Source organism: Zootoca vivipara, chromosome 4 (assembly GCF_965207765.1).
Source record: "Zootoca vivipara chromosome 4, rZooViv2.hap1.1, whole genome shotgun sequence".
In the NCBI taxonomy this organism is placed as follows: Eukaryota; Metazoa; Chordata; class Lepidosauria; order Squamata; family Lacertidae; genus Zootoca; species Zootoca vivipara.
The window spans coordinates 53888832-53910745 of record NC_142587.1 but is presented as its reverse complement, the minus strand read 5'-3'; the positions used below and the strand labels follow the sequence as shown (position 1 = coordinate 53910745).

Below are 21914 nucleotides of genomic sequence, written 5' to 3'. Positions count from 1 at the left end.
AGATGAATGAGAAACTCAGTGGAATTCGGATCCCAAAAAACACCACCCCTGTTCTGCAATACAGCTCGTGTATTGCCTGCGTCACATGTTATGTGGGATATGTGGTTTCATGTCAGAACACACCCACAAGAAAAGGGATTGAATTACTGGTGATCAGGATTCCAGGGGTATGAACTAGGGAGCCACACAATAATCTCAGCATAGTATCAATTTAGTAGCGTCTCTTGTTCAAAACACAGGAAGCTGTTTGTATCAGGTAAGACCAGCTCTCCATCTGGCCCAGTACTCTATGTTCTCAGACACAAAGTTGTTCACACCATCTTCTATTTGATTCCCTTAAGTGGAGATACAGGGACTGAACACATAAAGCATGTGATCCAACTCTCAGCTATGGTTCCATCCCTGGCCAGCACAGGGTGTCCCAAGCAATCATGCACATCCAATGTACAAGCGTCCCAGTTTCATCAGTTTGCGAACAGGTGATTCACATACTTGTCAATTGTTGAGTAATAACCCAGAAGGAAATTGGTGTGAACAATTGTCCCTGCATTACAAGCGTAAAACAGATTTGTTTCGTTTGTGAGTAGAATGGCTAGGTGACCCAATCTGAAAGATCCGCACTGCCAAAAGGGAGCTCTGCCACCAAACATTTGTGGGTCATCTGGGAGAGGTGGGTAAAAGAGTTCTAGGCACAAAAGGGGAACTAAGGGCCAGGAGATTAAGGCCCTGGGTGGCCCCTTAACAAAAAGAGAACTGAGAACCCCAGGGGTTAATGAATACAGAAGAGGAAGGGCGTACATTCTGACTGCAGGCTCTAGGAAGCAAGAAGCAAGGTCATGGAGGGAGAGGAGATTGAGGGCCCAAAGGAGGTTTTAAGAGTAGCACAGGCAGAAGAGAAGATGGAGAGAGAGTGACATGAGCCAGGAGTTAAAGGTGGAATTGCTGGAGGAGGTACATGACAACTATGCAAGAAGGCAGCAAGAGGATGTTCTATGGACCATTTACCTGAGGTAGGAGAAGGCACCCTGGCCAAAGAGACAGCTTAATTTCTTAGACCTGGAGTAGAGTCAGCCACTGTCCCAAAACTGCATCAGACTGTGATTTGTTACCATTTGTTACAGCATTTCATGAGTGCCACTGCCTCTGTGATAAATCCAGTACAAGTAGGGAGCCCTGTGATGTTGAGGGACTCTCCGCTACCCTCGGGATGATACAATTGTTAAGGCTTTGGTTACTGATCCCCAAAGTTCTTTGACCAACTAAGCTCTAACAGCACACATGGCAAAATAGTGGTCCCAGTGCTAGAATCCTTTATTCTTTTCCCAGACTTCAACTGAAAATTATCCCACACTGGCTTCAATGAAACCACTGTGGAATTAGCAGGGTTTTTAAAAAAAAAATCAGTCAAATGTAACCCACTTTTGAAATGGGATTCAAACACATTATAATAATGCTTTTTTCCCCTTCAGTTAACATCACTAAGCAAATGTCTCACTTGATATTCATCAGCTGGCTTTTCAAACCACTTGATTACCCTGAATTAGAATTTGTCAATCAGCTTTCCAACTTGAATTGCAACTTGTCAGTCAGCTTACTCTCTGCTAACTGGAAAATGTTATATTCAATATTAGCCATTGTGTGTAGTCTCCATGGCTTGCTTTTCTATTACAGTATTTTGAAAGTTCTGCTGAAGCGGTGAGGATTTTTCATATGGTGTCCGATGTCATGCTATGTTTTCTTAGACTCTTCATTTTCATAGCTGCACTTAAGAATTCATCCCATGAAATTCCACAGATTTTCCCAGTAAATGCAACTAAAGCCTCTTAAGAAGGCAAACCCATTTCTCACTTTCAGATGCTCATAAAACCATGACAAACTCTAAATATGCATGTTTCTCCTGATGTGTGAGGTTTTCTTCTTCACCACAGCTGTTCTAGTGTAACTCAGTATACTGGGTGGTATAAAATTGCCTGGGAAAATGACATATCTCAGACATTGGGTGGGGAGACGAGTATAATAATAAAAATAAAACTACATAATTTGTGCTATTTTTGCATAGCTGGCTTTTACACAGGTATAGGATAGTAAGTAAGCAAAACAGATGATGGGAACATTTTGCAAATATCTATTACTGTGTATTATTACTGATTTAAGCACTAATAACCATTTTTTATTTTTTAAAGAAAAACCCTATGGATAAGAAATTACAATCCTTCATGTATTTAATTTAAAGGCCACCCAGACACTAGTTGTTATCCCAGTTGCTTTATTGCCCAGAGCTCCTCAGAAAAGCAAGGAGACTCCTGGTCTCTTCATGGCCAGAGAGGGGACTTATGAGTGATCCTGTCAATGGTCCTCTCCATCAACATGTATATTATAGTTCCCCAGGACTAGTGTCTTGGGATGCTCCACCACCTCTACCAGGTGGTTAAGTAACAGTGTGGACTGTAACACCAATAAGATCCCTAATGCCAAAGGTTAGGCTCCAGGATTAAAATCAGTCATGAGTGCCAAGAAACTCTGGAGCTGCAATACATAAAGCATAAATTTTAGTGCAATCCATAGATGTCAGCACAGCTACTCTGAAGCAAGCAGCTGGTGGACAGCAGCCTGTTTATTTTGTATGTGTTGCCTTGGCATCATCAATGTAATCCTCACAGTAAAAAACTGAATATAATTAAAGCTTGCATTTTGGGCACTAGGGTTCTGTTAGGCATTGCTGGCTTATTTATAGACCTCTTAAAACCCAGGGAGGTGCACTGAAAGGTCTCCTTACTAAAGCACCTCGGTCACGGTTGACAAGGTCAGCTAAATTTCCCATGAGACCAGAACTGTTAAAATGACTATGTCCACATTCCTGTAGACACATCTATAGCGACCTGGCACAAGAAAGTGATAAAAAGGGTTGCAGAACTGTCTTATCTCTTTCAGACCTGAAAACATCCTTTGAAAGGATTTTTTTCCCCTACCTTAGTTGGATCCCCTTTTCAGCCACTCACTAACTAAGCCATTGAATAATCTCAACAGCCCCAAGTATGGCTAAGTGGATTTGCGTCACTGTATTGTTCCCAAGAAAAAACACTAGATCCCAGCAGGTTAGTAATAAATGCAGACCATGGTCAGATCACACATAAAAATGCTTATATATTTTATTGCAACTTCTTTTCTTGCTTAGAAATCAGCTACTATGCTTACATTTATTTATTTATTTTGCTTGTGTAATGATGAACATCTGTGACAATGTGGGTGCCAAAATAAATAAAATTAAGGAGATTTTGTGGAGGTCATACTAACCCTTTTTTTATCTGATTCAGATTTCTGGTTCAGTGGGGTACAAAATGTCTTCAACTTCAACGCATTACATATGGCTGGAAGTAATGTGATTTGCTGACGTTTTTTTGTAGAATTCATCTTCTTGACACATTATTCCTTGCAGGCTACAGCAGTTGTTATTTTGTAGTAGTAATGTAAGCGGCAATAGCTGTGCAGCATCTAAAAATATACTGGGTGCTTTATAAAAAGATAAAAACAAATGGGTCCCTCTTCATAGTTCCTTACCAAAAAAAAACTAAAATGGCTCTAACAAGAAAGGCATTGCTTATAGTGTGCCTGCTTTCTTTATCAGCATGATGATAAGCAGTCTGGTCAGTGCTGGTAGCTAACGGTACAATTAATCCAGTCATCAGCTCTTATCTTGGGCAAGTGTTGACCTGGCTTCAGACAAAATCCTTATGGTGCACAGTTTCCCTTCTCCCACCACCACTCTTACTCATGCACTCTAAACCAATCATATGCAAATGCCATACGTGCCCATAAGCAAGTTTTCTGCTCCACTGTGGATTTGGCACGGAACCACAAAAGTGATATAATGATCAAGTTCTTTCTGTTCTCCAGTTCCGGTTCCACAATACAGACAGATGCCCCAAACAGAAACTTCATCCAACCTGGGATACCACACTGTGTTTGGTTTCTTGGCAACTGTGGAGTACGTATACATTTCCCTCAAAGCTGACATAATGAAATGTATGCAGGCATTCTGGCTAGGCATGACATCAGCTGCCGCAGATATTTAGTTACAACACTAGCATCCAACTATTTTGGCAAGGGGACCACACACTGAACACAAAATGAAAGATTGCACTACGCTAAGGTGCACTGCAGTTTATGCATCGCTGCTTGGGTCTGGGTGTGATTCTGCCTCTTGGTACCAGATTTGCTGGTGCGCTGGCACACAGCATTGACATGTACACATACACATTACACATGTACTTGCTACAAGGGAATTCCCTACCACAAGCAAGCCCTGCTGGGATCAACTGCACTTGGGAGTTCCTGGTCAGGAGCTTTCAGCAGGAATCTTCCTTTGCAGCTGAGCTTGAGTTCAAGCCAGAGTGCAAAGGAAAGCATCTAGGGGTACACAGTATGTTATTCCCACAAAGCATGAGTAGGAAACCTTGTTTTCAGGATATGTGCACTACTTCCTCCACTCTAGGCATCTATTTCTCTTTGCAGCTCCAAGGCACATCTTGACAAGTGAATGTGATTGCATAAGAATTCAAAATTAAAAGCTCCAAATCCATTATAAATTAGTAGAGGATTGTTGCTTAAACAAATTAAGCATTCTAATTAATCTGGTTTTGATGTTTTGATCATGCAATAACATCCACATGTTCCAAAACATAAGCCAATATGTTTGTTCTGCTACTAAAATATGCTCCAAAATCGAAACATCATTTTTGCAGTTCTTTGTCCTGAACAGTGAAGAAAACCTGTAGAGGTAATCAGTGACTATGACTGCTGCTGTTTAGGTCTGCAATCAAATCCACCTCATGCTTGGAATTTAAGGTTATGGCCCAACCACTTGTGTTACTGTGATTTGGGACACAGCATCAAGTACATTGGTAATTAGCAGTAATATCATCATCATCATCATTATTAGTATTACAGTCGTACCTTGGAAGTCGAATGGAATCTGTTCGACTTCCAAAACATTCGGAAACCAAAGCGCAGCTTCTGATTGGCTGCAGGAAGCTCCTGCAGCCAATCAGAAGCTACATAAGCCCTGTGAGACATTAGGCTTCCAAAAATAGTTCGCAAACCGGAACAGTCACTTTCAGGTTTGCGGAGTTCGGGAGCCAAAACATTTGAGAAGTAAGCTGTTTGAAAACCAAGTTACGTCTATAGTTCTTATTCATTGCCTTATACCAAAGACTTAAGGTGACTTACTATCACCACGGACATTAAATTACATATAAAAATATTAAGGACACAGAAGAGTCAGCTACACCACAAGAAGTGATCGTGCAATAATCAAGAACCCATCTCCACCAACAATCTAAACATGACCACCATTAAAAATGAATCAACAGAAACAAAATAGCAGCAGTGACTATGAGCCGCAACAACTGAAGGCCTGAAAGAAGAGAGAAGACTTCTCCAGGTGCGAAAAAGATGTTCATGTAGGTGCCAGCTGACCCTTTCTGGGGAGAGCATTCCATAAGTGGTACTGCATGTGTAGTTGAAGAAATGCCATGCCTTCAACTTTGACAAATGTGGTTCTTCAGGCTCTGCAAGTGATTAAACTGGGAAGGAAGAGGATGTTCTTGAACTCATCATTAACAAGGAATAATGTTGGGGGTTTTTTATGGATAGTTAAACTGTCAACATCACGCAACCAACAATTGCATCCCAAAGCCCAATCCACACATTGACCAATGGATACCCAGTCATGTCAATGCAATGGTGAAATATGAAACTCTCTGGCAAGATGCAGATGTGCTTCAGATGGGTAATTAAAAGGTGTATATATATGCAACACTTCTCTCAACCTACATGAAATCAAAGGGACTTAAGCAATAAGTAACAATGTAACAGCTGCCTGCAGGTTGAATATGTGCTATTTGTAACTTCATTATTTAGTTAGAATGGTGGCCTTAGAAGTATGGTTGGTAATCCTGTTTAGCATCAGCCATCTTTTTTGAAGGACCTTGATTCTACTTATAGACCCCTGCATGCAGTGAAGTATAGAAAAGTGGCTCTTTTAAAAATACCTGTCTATCTAGGATTTGGCAGAGCCTTCCATTGAGCCTTAAAGCCACTCACAAAGGCAACAGGATCCTTAATCTTTCATACTCAGCTATGAATAGAAACATAGGAAGCAGCTTTATACTAAGTTGACCATTGGCCCATCTAATCCAGTGTTGTCTACACTGATTGGCATCAGCCGGGATTTGAGATAGGAGTGCCCACCAGTGCCAAGAGATGTTGAAGACTGAACCTGGGATCTTCTGAAAACAGATGCTCCATCACTGAACTATGACCCACCCCCATAGCTAATATTCGCATAGGAGGAGATTAAGGAGCCCTTTACCCATGTCTTTGCTTGTATGCCAGAGTGGCGCTGTGGGTTAAACCACAGAGCCTAGGGCTTGCCGATCAGAAGGTCGGCAGGGTGAGCTCCCGTTGCTGGTCCCAGCTCCTGCCAACCTAGCAGTTCGAAAGCACGTCAAAATGCAAGTAGATAAATAGGTACCACTACAGCGGGAAGGTAAACGGTGTTTCCGTGTGCTTCTCTGGTTCGCCAGAAGCGGCTTTGTCATGCTGGCCACATGACCTGGAAGCTGTACGGTGGCTCCCTCGGCCAATAACACGAGATGAGTGCCGCAACCCCCGAGTCGGTCACGACTGGACCTAATGGTCAGGGGTCCCTTTACGTTTACCTTAAGGCAGCTGGCAGTATGTACAATGGGGGGGGGAGCTTTTTGCCCCCTACATTCTAATAAGCAACAGCAACCTACCTCACAGGAAGCTAGCATAGCCTCAACATGCTTTCATATTTTGCTTAAATATTTTAAGTTCTTAATTTTTTTATACTGCATTTGAAAACAAATTGGGTTAACAAAATACTTTTTGATAGCTTGCGTTATATCATGCTGTTTAAGAATGGTTTAATTCTCCAAATGCATTTCAACAGAGATTGCTTGCTAGCTGGTGCATACTTGTCCAAGAACAATCGCTTACATCGTTTTCCCACAAGAGAGGTTTATATGACTCCAGGATACATATGATATATATTCTAACATTAAAAAACCCAACCTTTTGACCTTCCCCTTGAAGAGTCCCAAAACTACATCGATCGGCTTCTTGCCTCTGGCATGCCAGGAAACTCTCAGGAGCCAGAAGATGCCACCAGTCCTAACCGCAAAATATTAAAAAGTAATAGTCTTTGGAAAATGCTATAAGGAAAAGGAAGAGGCTGATTTGATAATCTCACAGGAACTGAAAATGGTCTTTAAGAATTCATTAGTGATGCATGCTGAGTTTTTATTGCAGAACAGAAGCAGTAGTGACCTCAAAGACCTGGAAATAAAACCAACTGTAAATAGTAGAGTATCCAAACTCCTGCCCAACTTCCTAATAACATATTGTGAGATAGATGGAACTTTGTGAGGTTTCCCCACCCCCTAGTTCTCTTTTACACAGTGACAATGCTTTGAATCTAGAGCTAGCAAAGATAAAATTGAGTTAAAACCATGCTGTTGTTTTACAGGCATTTCAGTTTCTGCTCATCACTAGCTACCGTTTTGTTATTTGGATTATGAAGTATTTCCGCCTCTATGCTTCAGAAGTGTGGGATTTAATTGATACCTTATTTATTATTGTAGCTATTATTTATGCATTTATTTATCGGCATCTATATAATTGTCTCAAGGTGACATACAATAAAAACAGCAAAAAACCATGCAGAAACTCATGACAAATACCAACTAGGAAAGCCTTCTGAATAAAAATGTCTCCAAATTCTCAACTCTGGAAGATTTAAAATACAGTCATACCTCGGTTTAAGTACGCTTCGGTTTGAGGACTTTCAGTTTAAGTACTCCTCGGACCCGTCTGGAACGGATTTTTCCATTACTTTCAATGGGAAAGTTCGCTTCAGGTTAAGTACGCTTCAGGTTAAGTACAGACTTCCGGAACCAATTGTGTACTTAAACTGAGGTACCACTGTAATGCATTCTCAGTTATTGTAGTTCAGAACATTTATAGCTGATACTCCATTCTGGCTGACTGGAGGGGGGGGAGCAAGACTGTGGTGGAGAGGGCAGACAATCTCATACCACAGACAGACTCGGGGGGTGGGGAGGTTTCCAGAGAAAAAGAGATAGATGGTCCTTGAATGGGCAGTGCTTTCCTTACTGCTATACCTGATGCACCTCTACCAGATGCAAACAACTGACCCTGTGATGGTAAACCCTCAGCGTGATCAACTCTCACCCAGAAACCTATGTTGCCACTGTGGAAAGATATGTGGATCCAGAATTGGCCTCCACGGTCACTTACGGACTCACTGCTAAAACCCTGTTTTGGAAGACAATCTTACTCGGCTATGAGTGATCTCCAAAGAAAAGAAGAAGAAGAAGAAGAAGAAGAAGAAGAAGAAGAAGAAGAAGAAGAAGAAGAAGAAGAAGAAGAAGAAGAAGAAGAAGGAAGAAAGAAAGAAAGAAAGAAAGAAAGAAAGAAAGAAAGAAAGAAAGAAAGAAAGAACTTAATCAGATCTTTATTAATCTGTGACCATGATAAATCATTCATTCCTACGTACATGCATACATCAGGTGCAGGTTTAGCAGGCTGATGTCACATTTCTAAGTTGAAATTGACTGAAAACAAATTAGCATTAATGATTTCTTGCTACCATTTTTATGTTGAAGCAGGAAGAGCAGGGAGGGGAGCACAGGCATTTACAGACTTTGCATGGTTTGAGACCAGTATGTACAGGCTTATGTACTTTAATTTGATTGTTGTTGGCATCCATCTGTCTCAAGAAATAATAGAGCACACCTCAGATAGCCAAGTCAAACCGTTGTGTTAGTAGTACCAAAGTGGCTTCCCCAGAGCACAAGCCTGGGTAGTGGGTATGGAGGTCCTGAGCTGGCCAGAGAGGGACCTTCCTCTCAGGCTTGCTGATATGGTCCAAAGGAAAGCAGAGCAATATGTTTGGCACCAATGTAGCTGCAGGAGTTGCCAGAAGGAGGTGTAAAAGATGCCATCCAACTGTCTTGGGGTGTGGCCACTGTCGCATGCTGACAGCTTCTAGGAGCAACAAGTGAGAGCTGAGTACAAAATGGGGACCAAAGATTGAGCTATCCCTCGCCTAACGTTCCATACACTCCCAAATTGAATAATCTATTTGTGTGGCGATACCCCGAACCCTCCCTGAAATAAGTAAAGACACAGGACACATTGCATAAGGTTAATAGGCGTAGAAGGCCACAACTTTCTTGATTACAGATGTAGAGTGGTATTGGCTTAGGCATTGGATCTAACCGTCTATATCCGACTCCAGCCCGCTCTGCTGGCAGTCTGTGAAGGGTTAACCACCATTGGGTGAGCCCTGCGATGCAGATCAACTAGGAACTCACCCCGGGGCCACCACTAGGGGCATGCCTTAGGCCACGGGTGTCAAACACAAGGCCCGGGGGCCAAATCCGGCCCGCCAGACCTCATCATGTGGCCCGCCGAGTGCCCCAGCCAGCGGGACCCAGCAGCGGGACCTTGCTGCTGAAGCGCCGTGCCGACAAAGCGCCAACAAACAGCTGGGGCCTGGGGGGGGGTAGAAAGGCAGCTGGAGCAGCGCTGCGTGGAGCACCCCGAGCCACAGCAGGAGAAGGAGGAGGCAGCTTGCCAGGTCAGTGCCCAGCAGCGCCGCACGGAGAGTCCCGAGCCTCAGCGACGCAGCAGTGCTCTGTAGCACTTTGAATCCTTCTCCTCCTGCCACGGCTCGGCGCCTGGAAATGGCTGTTGCTGCTGCTGCTGAAGCACAGACAAAGCACCCAGCAGCGCCGCATGGAGGAGCAGGAGGATTCAAAGTGCAGCCAGCAGCAGCAATGCTCCCAGAGACTCGGGGCGCTCTGCGCACGCTGCTGGGTGCCGACCCAAGCCTCTGGGAGCCGGCAGGAGGAGGAGGAGGCTTGCCGGGTCGTCAACCAGCAGCGCGCGCGGAGCGCCCCAAGTCTCTGGGAGCGTTGCTGCTGCTGGCTGCTGGAGGCTAGGGGCGCGCTGCGCGCGCTGCTGAATAACAACCCAGCAAGCCTCCTCCTCCTCCTGTCGGCTCCCAGGGGCTTGGGTCGACACCCAGCAGCGCACGCAGAGCACCCCGAGCCTCATTCAAACCAACTTTAAAGGAGAACACATTTTTTAAAAAAAAAAAAATCAGCAGTAACATGGTCATAAAACCACATCTAAAAAGTCTGGGGTAATACAACGTTTTCACCTGGTACCAAAAAGAAGAAAAAAAGACTCAGGTGCAGATGAACCTCTGAGCGTGCTGCTGGAACCACTTGCAGTAATAATAATAAAAAGACACCCACCAAAAATAAGCCACCCTGTGTTTTTTTTTGAGGAAAAAAAGTTATAAGACGGTGTCTTAAAAAAGGGAAAACACGGTAGGATGCTGCTTTATACTTCTGGCCCTTAAACCCTGGAACCAGGAGAACAGCTCCAGTGAGTCAACCTCAGCCAGTCCCTTTGGTGAAGGGTGGTGGCTCACTGGCAGAACATCTGTCCTGCATGCAGAAGGACCCCAGCATCTCCAGGTACCAGTAGCTCTGCAAAGCTCCTGCATGAAACCCTAGCGAGCCTCCACCACCCAGTGCAGTTACCAAAAATCATTTTTCAATAAATTGTACAATAATTGTACATTTGAATATCTACTTGCCATTATTCTGACTATGTTAGTTATTACTTACATTATTACAAAAAACAGTAATAATTGAATGCAGTGACAATAATTTATGATAATAAAGAGTGGACACATAGTCCTACAGATACAACCGGCCCTTTGAGGGTGACCAAACTGCTGATGCGGCCCCCGATGAATTTGAGTTTGACACCCCTGCCTTAGGCCCTCACCTATCACGGCTTCAGACATGGCCACGCCCCAGACACCTTAAGGGAGTACCCTTCAGCATTTTGGGGGAGGTGATGGCAGCAACCTCCCCCACCACCTGTAACCTTTCAGAGATAATCCAATGCCTACCGCCAAAATCAAAGCTGTGACAAGTTGCTACGAGGTAGGCGGAAACCACCAGGCCAGAGCCAATTTGTCAAGTGGGAAAATTCCTACCAGGCCCCTCAACGGCGACCAACCGAGGTCCATAGCAATGTCAGAAGGAGAGACCTGCCTAATGGGAGGGAGGGAGGGAAAACGCAGCAGCTGGGGGGTCCTGTAAAAGAGAGAGGCCGATTCCCGGCCACGTGCTCGCTTAAATCAGCGAGTCATGCCCCCTTGCAGCGTCCGGATTGGATGCGCCAAGGGAGCGCCGCGGCCAGGAGCTGGCCAATGGGCTGAGGGGGGTGGCAACCATTCCCCCCTCATATGTAGGCTTCGTGGTGCCCACAATCTCCCCTCCTCCTACGGCGGAAGGGACTTTATTAAAACTCAGTAAGGTCTAGCCCAAAACAACATAGATGTAATGTAAGAGAAGACCATGATATTTTATGATATGTGGCAGGCCTCTTAGTTAAGTGATAGCTAATTCGTTCTTCTCCTGCTGAACAAATTCCTGCTAGATTTGTATGTGAACTTCAAAATGTTCAGTGGTCTGGATGAGTCGAGTACAAGCACGCACATCTCTAGATTTGTACTGGAACCTTGGCTGAAGATATTCTATCTGGAAGGATCATGAAAGTTGGCTGTTTCAGAAATTCCCAGTATTTCCTGATTTCATATGTGTTGGAGGAAGCATAGCAGTGCAATACCACAAGCACATTTGTGACATTTGAGCATTTGCACGACTCTTTGATGGTTTTTCCTGCCACAATCTTCAAGGAATGAACAGCATAATATTAATGCAATATTTTACAAAAGGAAAACATTGTTATCTTTGTAAAGAGAATGGGGGAATCCTCTCCTTTCCTACATCTCAGACGTATTTCTACTTAATGTTCTTGGTACCACAGTTCATCTCCTTACTTCCCATACAGTATTTATGTTTCCACTGTTCTTCCATCATGGAACACAGGTTGGTGTGACCAGGGTTCTAAAAGCAGTCTCTCATCACCATCAGGCACAAACCAGACACATGCCTGCTTAAACTTGGCAAGGTCTTTCATTATTATGCAAGGAAGGACCTTAGGTCAGAGGAAAACATGCATCCTAGCTTCAATTATTGGAAAACAGTTGCCAGTCAGAAAGGACAAGCTAAGCCCAAAGATGGAAGGAAGAATCAGCTCTGACAAATAACAATTGGCAACTAAAATAAATGGAGTATGCAGAAATGATGAAACTTACTGGAAGAATAAGAAAGCAAGAGAGACTTTTAAAAATAGAATGAGGAAAATTTATTGATTATTTGAAGAAACATTGTAAACAAATCAAAACATTAGCAGGTCTGATATAAACATGTGCAGTAACTGATAAAGATGGGGAAGGGAAGGGGAAATTAGTAAATAGATTTGAATTGGATATGCAGTAATAAAAAGATAGAAAATAAGTAACCACAGAAAGGAAGGGAGGGAAGTCGAGGGGAAGATAATTTAGATTTGTAAAGATTTTGTTTTTCTTCTTTAAAATATTTGTAAAAGGCAAAAATGGGGGTGGGGGAATTAAAGGACAAGCTGAATTAGAGGAGCAAATAGTGTAGCCTTGTTGAAAGCATGTTCCTATCTTCCTACCACTGTTGGAATCAAAACGAACAATGATAGCAGTAAATAATAGGCAAAGGCAAACTTATGTAAATGATAGCATTTCCTGATACCCTGGATTTCTGATCAGGTACAGGAGTTTATTTATTTATCATTAATGAATAAGAAAATATATTTCTGTAATAGTTTGCTGATTTCTGCTTTAGTTAGATGATATTCCATTTTTCTGTATAAAGATGTACTTGTTGTTGTTTAGTCGTGTCCAACTCTTCGTGACCCCATGGACCAGAGCACGCCAGCCACTCCTGTCTTCCCCTGCCTCCCGCAGTTTGGTCAAACTCATGTTAGTAGCTTTGAGAACACTGTCCAACCATCTCGTCCTCTGTTTTTATAAGAAATTAAAATAAAGGTCTTGACCATTCTTCTCACAATTTTTGACAAAGCAATACAGATGTCTAGCTTACCAAATGGCTATACCCACACCGGGGTAAACTGGCAAACAATCAGTTGGAGTGTATATTTCTAGTAGGGTTTGCGAAGCAGTATATGAGAACTCAAGGGTATTCCGGAGAACTTAAAAGCCTGCAAAAATCCAGCCCATCTCTGATTAACACTTTAAAACTTCATTTGCTGTAGGACAGTATAGTGGTCCACCTTCTTGGGAGGAACAAAGGGTAGAGTAGCAAAAGAATGAGATGGGGGTTCAGATATAAAATGAAAGGGACGCTATGAGCAAATTACTCAGTAGCAACTTGGAGTGGAGGTGGAAACAGGCATATGGAAAACTAAAATCCGTGGGAAGGATTTTGAAGAGCTACTGGTTTGTTAAAAGAGGGAGGCAAGAATGGAGAATGATTAGGGCAAGCTTCTCACAGCACCTCACAGTGGAAAAAGATTTGTGTGAATGCTATTTTTCTCCTATAGAATGAAATTATCATCCACTTCCAAAGAGCTCAAATAGCACCCAGGACAGCACTATTTCCTCTCTTGTTTTCAATACTGATGAAGCAAAATACTAGAGTCTTCCATTTACTTTCTTATGGCCTTTTATCTCAACTCTGGTTTCCCCCAGCAGCTTATATTCATGGAAGGGTGGGCAAGGCAGGAAACTCAGATCTTCCACGCAGAGAGCTTGGTCAATCATCAACAGTCAACCAGCAATGGAGATATTTCAAATACGGATGCCTCCTACAAGACTTGGACAAACAAGTGAGATTCCAGCTAGCCATGCCCTTTCCTAGGATACTCCATTCCCCCCTCTTCCTTTGGATGGGTTTTCCTCACCCTCAACAGTCGGTAGGCATTCTGTTCCCACTGAGATGATTTGGGTCTAACCACCACCACTTAGGGGACTTTCCCCCCCCTAAAGACTTTCCATGGCTCATATAAACCATTTTGGCTGCATAAGGGTCCACACTTAGAAAATGTGTTTGCTTTGAATATATTATAGGGCATGGTTACACTGCATGTCCACTGCTTTCATTGGCACAATACTTGTGAGTGGTTTCAGAATTGCTCTCCTTGTGCTCTAAATGAGACAATCCACATTCAAGCAAATAGCCATTTATTAGTGCCTTCTTGCTTTCCTGCTATTTTGGAGCATGATTTGCCTATTGTTCTGCAGGGGAAAATGTTCAAAAACTAATACAATATTCTATGGAATATTTTATAGCTTTCCCCTCACTCCTCCAAACTATTGGGTTTATATTCTTTTTCTGAAAATATAAACATATCTGCCCACTCGCAAGCACTACTCTTTTTAAAACATACGGATTCTGGTAAAGCATATTCTATATTCACATCGGTAAAGCCAAAGAAAATACTAAACACTGAAAGTAGTTAGCAGAAAAAAATTGTCTATGTAAAAATGCCTGCCATGCCATTTGACTTTATTTTTACTGAAATGTTACACCTCCGAGAACTCCTACAATAGATACTGATATGAAATGAATATATACTGAAATGAAGAGACATAAGCAGACCTCAAATAATGAGAATGCCAAGGAAAAGAAACCACTGAAATGCCACCTCTTAGTGTGTTGGCCAACAACTTGCAATCCCATCTGCTATATTGATTATGTTACTTAATTCAGTGGGGCTTACTTCTGAATTGGCATACAGAGGATTGTATTGACGGTGTAGACATAGGCCATTGATTTATTAATCCCAATGCATTTGGGGCAAATACCTCTTCTTCCAGACCCTTCAAAGGTCCCTGTTTTCCGGAGACATCCCCAATTTGGAGAAGCCATCTCAGTTTCTGATTTGATCCCAGAATGTCCCACATTTCCTTAGGACGTCCCTATTTTCATTGGAGAAATGTTGGAGGGTCTTCTTCTTTTGCGATCACTCATAGCCAAGTAAGATTGTTTTCCATAAACACGGTTTTAACAATGAGTCCGTAAGTGACTGCGGAGGCCAATTCTGGATCCACATGTCCTTCCACAGTGGGGACATTGGTTTCCAGGTGGAAGTTGATCACGGTGTGGATTTGCCAAGCATGCCTTCCTCTTAGCATGTTTTTCCCTTGCGTTCTGAGTTCGAGTGTCTTCAAAGCCCATGACACCTTTGGTAAAGGCTGTTCTCCAACTGGAGTGCTCGCAGGCCAGTGTTTCCCAGTTGACAGTGTTTATACTACATTTTTTTAGATTTGCCTTGAGACAGTCTTTAAACCTCTTTTGTTGACCACCAGCATTACACTTTCCATTTTGAAGTTCAGAACAGAGTAGTTGCTTTGGAAGATGATCATCAAACATCCACACAACATGACCAGTCCAATGAAGTTGATGTTGAAGAATCATTGCTTCAACACTGGTGATCTTTGCTTCTTCCAGTACACTGATATTAGTTCGCCTGTCTTCCCAAGTGATGTGTAAAATTTCATTTTCTTACTCTACTTACCAACTACCATGAATAGGTAATTTACCATAATTCCCACATATTATGACGTCAAAGCTGACAGACCATGCCTAGGTACCCAACAGCAGGGATGAAGAACTCTGCCGGGACAGAGAATACAGGAGATGCAGGCACTCCACAGATACTTACCAGAATCCTTTAGGACAAGGAAGAGGAATCTGTAGCGCTTAGATATTGTTGGATTCCAGCTCTCAACAGCCCCAACCAGCAAGGCCAGTGGTCAGATAAGATAGGAACTGTAATGATTTAATTTGATGTCATCTGTTGCTGAAATGTTTATCTGACAAAGCATCCTTTCCTTCTTAATTGCACATAATTTAAACACAATAACAATTACAAATGTCACTATTGTAAAATAAGCCATTATTCTTGTTGACCTTTATAGTGTCTGACAAAAATCGTGGAGGGGGGGAATCCATCCACTCTCAACCAAATATAATTTCTCCTTTCTGTTGACAATAATGGTTTGGGCAGATTTGTTTCTAGAGCCTATTTACAATAGTCATCACTGTATTACTGTTGCTTACCGGTATATCTTTGGGTTATATCTTTTAGACATAAATATTTAGTTTTGGTCCATTGTTCTTTAAAAAAATCATTTGGGATTTTTGGGAGTTTTATATGAAAAGACTGTTCAATTAGGAACTTGTTTAATATTGCTAAAATGCATTGTAGTACAAAACTACTTATTTTTTGCTCCATTTTAATCTCATCCATCTTTGCCCCCCCACCCCCATAGCAATACGTAGGAGTTCCCCATGAAGAGCACTATTCAGAGCTTCCACTAGGAAGTTTCTTTGTTTAAGCCACAAGTGGGGACATTGGTGACAATGACAATCTAGTGTTAAGGAAAATACAGTTGACAGAGGAAGGGACAAGTGAAACCAAGAGAGCCCATAAATAAATTGTGGCTGCCTAATTTGAAAGAATAGGGACCCGGGTGGCTCTGTGGTTAAACCACTGAGCCTAGGGCTTGCCGATCAGAAGGTCGGCAATTCGAATCCCTGTGACGGGGTGAGCTCCCGTTGCTTGGTCCCAGCTCCTGCCAACCTAGCAGTTCGAAAGCACGTCAAAATGCAAGTAGATAAATAGGAACAGCGGGAAGGTAAACGGTGTTTCCATGTGCTGCTCTGGTTCACCAGAAGCGGCTTTGTCATGCTGGCCACATGACCTGGAAGCTATACGCTGGCTCCCTCGGCCAATAATGCGAGATGAGCGCGCAACCCCAGAGTCGGTCACGACTGGACCTAATGGTCAAAGGTCCCTTTACCTTTACCTTTAATTTGAAAGAATACAGCCATAGTATTTGATCCAGAGTAACCTCCTTGCAAATTAACGAGTCCTTTTAATCCTCTCTCTCTTTCTTCCTCCCTCTCTCCCTCCCTCCCTCTTTCTTCCACAGGTGTAAATTCATTTAATGAAGCACACTGGGCCAATTTTTCAGGGCTGATATATTATGCTGGTAGCTGAGTGACGCTGAAGAATCACCACCATTAAGATAACATTTCTTTTTTTATCCTTTCACTGATTTGGAGATCGTGTGCCCAAGAGAGGCCTCCACGCCTGGTTCTCTGATGAAAGCCGATCAGAGGTCTGAGCTGTGAGTGGAGATAAAAACTGCCATTCTGAACAAAAGCCTTGGCATTTTTTCCTCCCACAAACGTTCAGTAAAGGTCAAGCTTTGCAGGCTTGCTATTTAGAGGAGCAAAAGTGGAATAGTCAAAGAGACAAAAAGTTTCAGAATTCAATGGCTGATCACCTGAGAATGAGTTTATTTAATCCAGAGGTGCAGAACCTCAGGCCCAGAGGTCTCATGTGGCCCCTCCAGGTCCTTAGAACAGGTATAGGCAAACCCAGCCCTCCAGATATTTTGGGATTACAACTCCCATCATCCCTGACCACTGGTCCTTTTTGCTAGGGATGATGGGAGTTGTGGTCCCAAAACATCTGGAGGGCCGAGTTTGCCTATGCCTGCCTTAGAACTTCCCCAGGCCACAGTCGCTCCCCAGCTGCAACTTTTTCCCCCAAGCTTCATTCCCTTAAGTGGTTCCACATCTTCTTTGTGCATTTTTGTCTGGCTGGGATGCATTCTTGAACTCAGAAAATGACTCCTTCTTGGCTGACTGGAGGATAGAGAGGGGTGCATAGAAAGGTTGTCTGGCAACTATAACTCTCATCAGCACCAGGCAGCATAGCCAATGGTCAAAGATTATGTGAGCTGTAGTGCAAATCAGGTGTAGGGATGCAACACTGGTGACCTGTGCCATTTATTTTTCATAGGAGAAATGTTGGAGGGTATGGCTTTATGTGACTCCCAAGTCAAAGAGATAAGTAACTATACAACCTTTAGAAGACATCTGAAGGCAGCCCTCTATAGTCAGATGGGTGGGGTACATATAATAAAATTGTTGTTGTTGTTATTGTTGTTGTCGAATCGGGTTTCCCTATTTTCATCAGAGAAATGTTGGAGGGTATGCAGTCCTCTACTCATTTTTGTGTCCAATTGAACCTTGCAATGTCGTCCTCCGAAGGTTCTTCAAAAAAGAGTGTGACCCCTAAACTGGAAAAAAATCCCCACCTCTATAAAGGATTCCAAAGGAATCCTGTCCTTTGTCAACCAGTGAATTTGAAGCCCTTTGCTTATTGTGCTTCCTCAGAGGCCTAAACCAGGCATCCCCAAACTTCGGCCCTCCAGATGTTTTGGACTACAATTCCCATCATCCCTGACCACTGGTCCTGTTAGCTAGGGATCATGGGATTTGTAGGCCAAAACATCTGGAGGGCCGCAGTTTGGGGATGCCTGGCCTAAACAATCCTTGTTTGGTTTCTGATGGGTCATTGTGGCAACTACAAAGTGGCAAAGGTAGCCTTTGCTCTGGTTTATATAGCACCATCAGATTATACATTTGAAGCTGTTTGTTCAGCATGTGTATTCCATAAAAATCAGAGTGAAATGTACTCGGAGTCGAGAGTGAATTTCATGCTCTTTATTCAGCTCATAGTCATCAAGGAGAAGAAGAAGAATGGCTCTTTTCCCCAAACCATCTGCTTATATACATTATTTACACAATGGGCCTTGCGTGATTGGCTACTTCAGGGCTACACCTGTGGGCCAATTATATTGTGGATTGACTTCTGCCTGCAGCCTGATTGGCTGCTCCTATAGGCCAATCAGGTAGCAGATTCACTTCTGCCAGCCGCCTGATTGGCTGCTCCAGCAGGCCAATCAGGTTGCGGATTCACTTCCACCTGGAGTTGGATTGGGTAGCTCCCGCTGATTCTGAATCCTATTGTTCTAGGATTCAGCTCAGTACATAACACAGAGAAAAATGCATTTTTTCCAATATGAGATTTAAAATGGGGGGAAAGGAATTACTGAGGGCTTCTTTTCCTTCTGGCAGAAAAGTGTATTGGAAAAAGATTAACTGAGCCAATGTGAAAATGTCAAACAGTTGTTATCAGAATAATAAGAACACCATGGAAACAAGTTGTCTTTATTTTTAAGACAGGCAGTGGGCCTTTTAATAACACAATTTTGGTATCAACTAGAGATCAATGCATCTAGATGAGTAGTCTGTAACTACTTTTCTCCTTTTAAAGATGTCTTTCCATTCCATCTACAGAGATCGTTGCAGTCAAGATACTGTCAGAGCCTTGAGGATGTGAAAATTAATCCACAGAACTATCACCACCATCACAACTAATCCAAACCTTACAGAAGAAATTCTAGTATGAGTTAGTGTTACCCGTCATTTCAATTCTGGAGTCGTCTACCCATCGATCCAAAATTATATGCATATCTATAAGTAAGCTTTAATTTGTGTATAAATTATTGGTGGGCATACAAAACGGGCCACATGCATGGGTAATGACTATTTTCGATCATAGAAGAACATGATTGCTTAAAGGATGAAAGCAGAGTGCATTTTCAAATTTTAAAAGAGAACAGGTTGTATGTTGCAGCATACTCGAAATTAACTGCATGTCTGTACTGTATAGATCTGGAGCAAAAATTTGACATTGTATTCTGTTCTACTTGAGCATTACCTGGACATTTATTTATTTCTGTCACAGAAGTCTATCTGCATAGCTTTGACTGAACTGTGCCTTCTGACTGCAAATATTTTCTTTATGCATATTCCACAAAACAATTTCTAACATGTGGCTGTGAGACAGGAAGACCTTTTCCAGACCAAAAAATGGTCATGAACGTGGGTTATCCCCAAAACAACTCAAAAACGTATTTGGTGAGAGGTGGTTGAAAGAATGGGTGATTGAGCCTTCAAAGTATATGGTTGCCTGCCTAGACTCGGAACCCAGAGAAGATAGTAGATTGCACTACAAACCTGCTTGCTTAAGAGTTGTGTGAAATCATAAAATTAGGAATTGGGGATGGTGGTCAGTAAATAGGATAATGAGATTATGGTAAATCTCTTGCATTTGCAAACATATGAAACTGATATGTACTTCCCTTTTGAGACAGAAAAAGAAACATTTGGTAACAAATAGGCCATTTAAAATATTATTTGGTTGCTGGAGGAGTGACTGTTTAAGCCTACAAAGTTTATTTTCAGCAAATAAGTGGTGACCAAGTAAGATGTTTACTCACCACAGGTAAGGCTGGCAAAAGGGTTACATGTCCAGATATATTCAGTTATTTCCACACTGAGTAGGCGGTTGACCAACATTTATATAGGACAAACAGCTTTATTTGGACTGTGATTGCTCATTTTAACCAATACACACACAGAGAGACACACACACACAGTGTCAGAGACTCAAAAATGGTCCACTGCATATTGTAAAGGGAGGGAGGCAGGAACAGTTTGCATAGCACTTTCATAATAATGGAAGGGGGTGGGGGAATACAGTGCTATTGCTATAATGAAATAACTAGGCACCTGCTGCTAACTAAACAATATGAGGGTTTATACATAGTACCAGCTCTACCATTAGGCAGAAGAAGGCAACTGCCTTGGGCAGCAGCTGATGGGAGGCAGCAATGACAGCCCCTTGATGTTTTATGAACAAATGGTCATTGTTTGCAATACTGCAATAAAACTATATATAGAAGCATCTGGGGGCCACTAATGGCCAGAGTGCACACCAGCATCCCACCAGATTCTCAGGGTCAAAGTGAGCCCCTTGATTACAGAAATATTAGTCCTATTCTGTAGAGCCCACTCTGTACACCTGATGAAGTGCTAAAGAGAATTTCTGTGGTGATTGATTGGCACCTATTTCCCCCTCCCACTTGCTACTTTTGAACTCTCTTCTTTATATGTAGAGTCGAGTCTATATGGTCTCTTTGCTACATCACAGTCTTTCTGTTTCTAGAGATTCATAAGACAAAAAGTCGAATCTCAAGGAATCCACTGGAAACCTCAAATATCAATTGAAACATGCTCAGGGTTTCAAAGCACTGCCATACCTCAGTGCTAAGTGCAGATCAGGTCAGTTTAAGGTGTAACATAAACATTTTATGTTTCTTGTTATAGTGCTTCCCATCTACATAATTGGGTGATTGTAGCAAAATTGGAAGTGGTTTGCACAATAATTCATAATTTGCTTAACTGATGCTAGATAATTTCTGCTCTCCTGTGAAATTGAATATATTTGAGTTAGCTCATGCATCATTTGTTTTAACATAAGGTTACCAGATCTTTTTCAATGAATCCGGGGACAGTTTTCAACTTCCTACTAAATAGATGGATTTTGTCAGGGGACTGACTTGTAAATCCAGGGACTGTCCCAGGGAAACAGGGATGTCTGGTAACCTTATTTTAACATATACATGGAATTTTTTTAAAAAAATGATATGATGCCTCTGTTTTTAAGAAGCAGTTATTTAGATCCTACACAATATACATATTTAATCATCTAGATCCTTTTATAAACTTATTGGCCTTGCTAGTCAGAAGATTTATGGGCAATCTTCTAATAATTAGTTCCCATGGTAACAAATCTTTGGAAGAACCTGCAAACATTTCTTTCTCAACGCCAAGACTCTGGTCAGTTATTGCCTCAAGGCAACTTACAGAGATGGTCCTGTTCACAGAAATCTGATAGGAAGACTCATTACAATACAGATATAGAAGAAGGATGCTAGAAATTTAATACGCAGTGACAAGATTTTTTGCAATCTAGGCGCTGTTGCAGCTAACTCATACTGCAGATCTTTAAAAGTATAATCTCTATGGTTAAAGTCTTATCTTAATAGGGATCCATATCATTCGGAGGATTGCTAAATAGGCAACACATGGTTCCAGGGGAGGCATCCTAGCGTATGGGGCTTAAACCAGGAGCTCCATGGGTCAGCCAAGCCCCCTGTATGCAATAAGGTGGGATGACAG

General features: G+C 42.4%; 1 long non-coding RNA gene across 1 annotated transcript; it reads left to right on the top strand.

Annotated features, from left to right (window-relative positions):
• Window positions 1–649: 649 nt before the first annotated feature.
• Window positions 650–20406, top strand: LOC148685956 (uncharacterized). The gene is made up of 3 exons (XR_015949849.1): window positions 650–1010; window positions 16964–17161; window positions 19185–20406. It is a non-coding gene; the product is annotated as an uncharacterized LOC148685956 (long non-coding RNA).
• Window positions 20407–21914: the final 1508 nt, after the last annotated feature.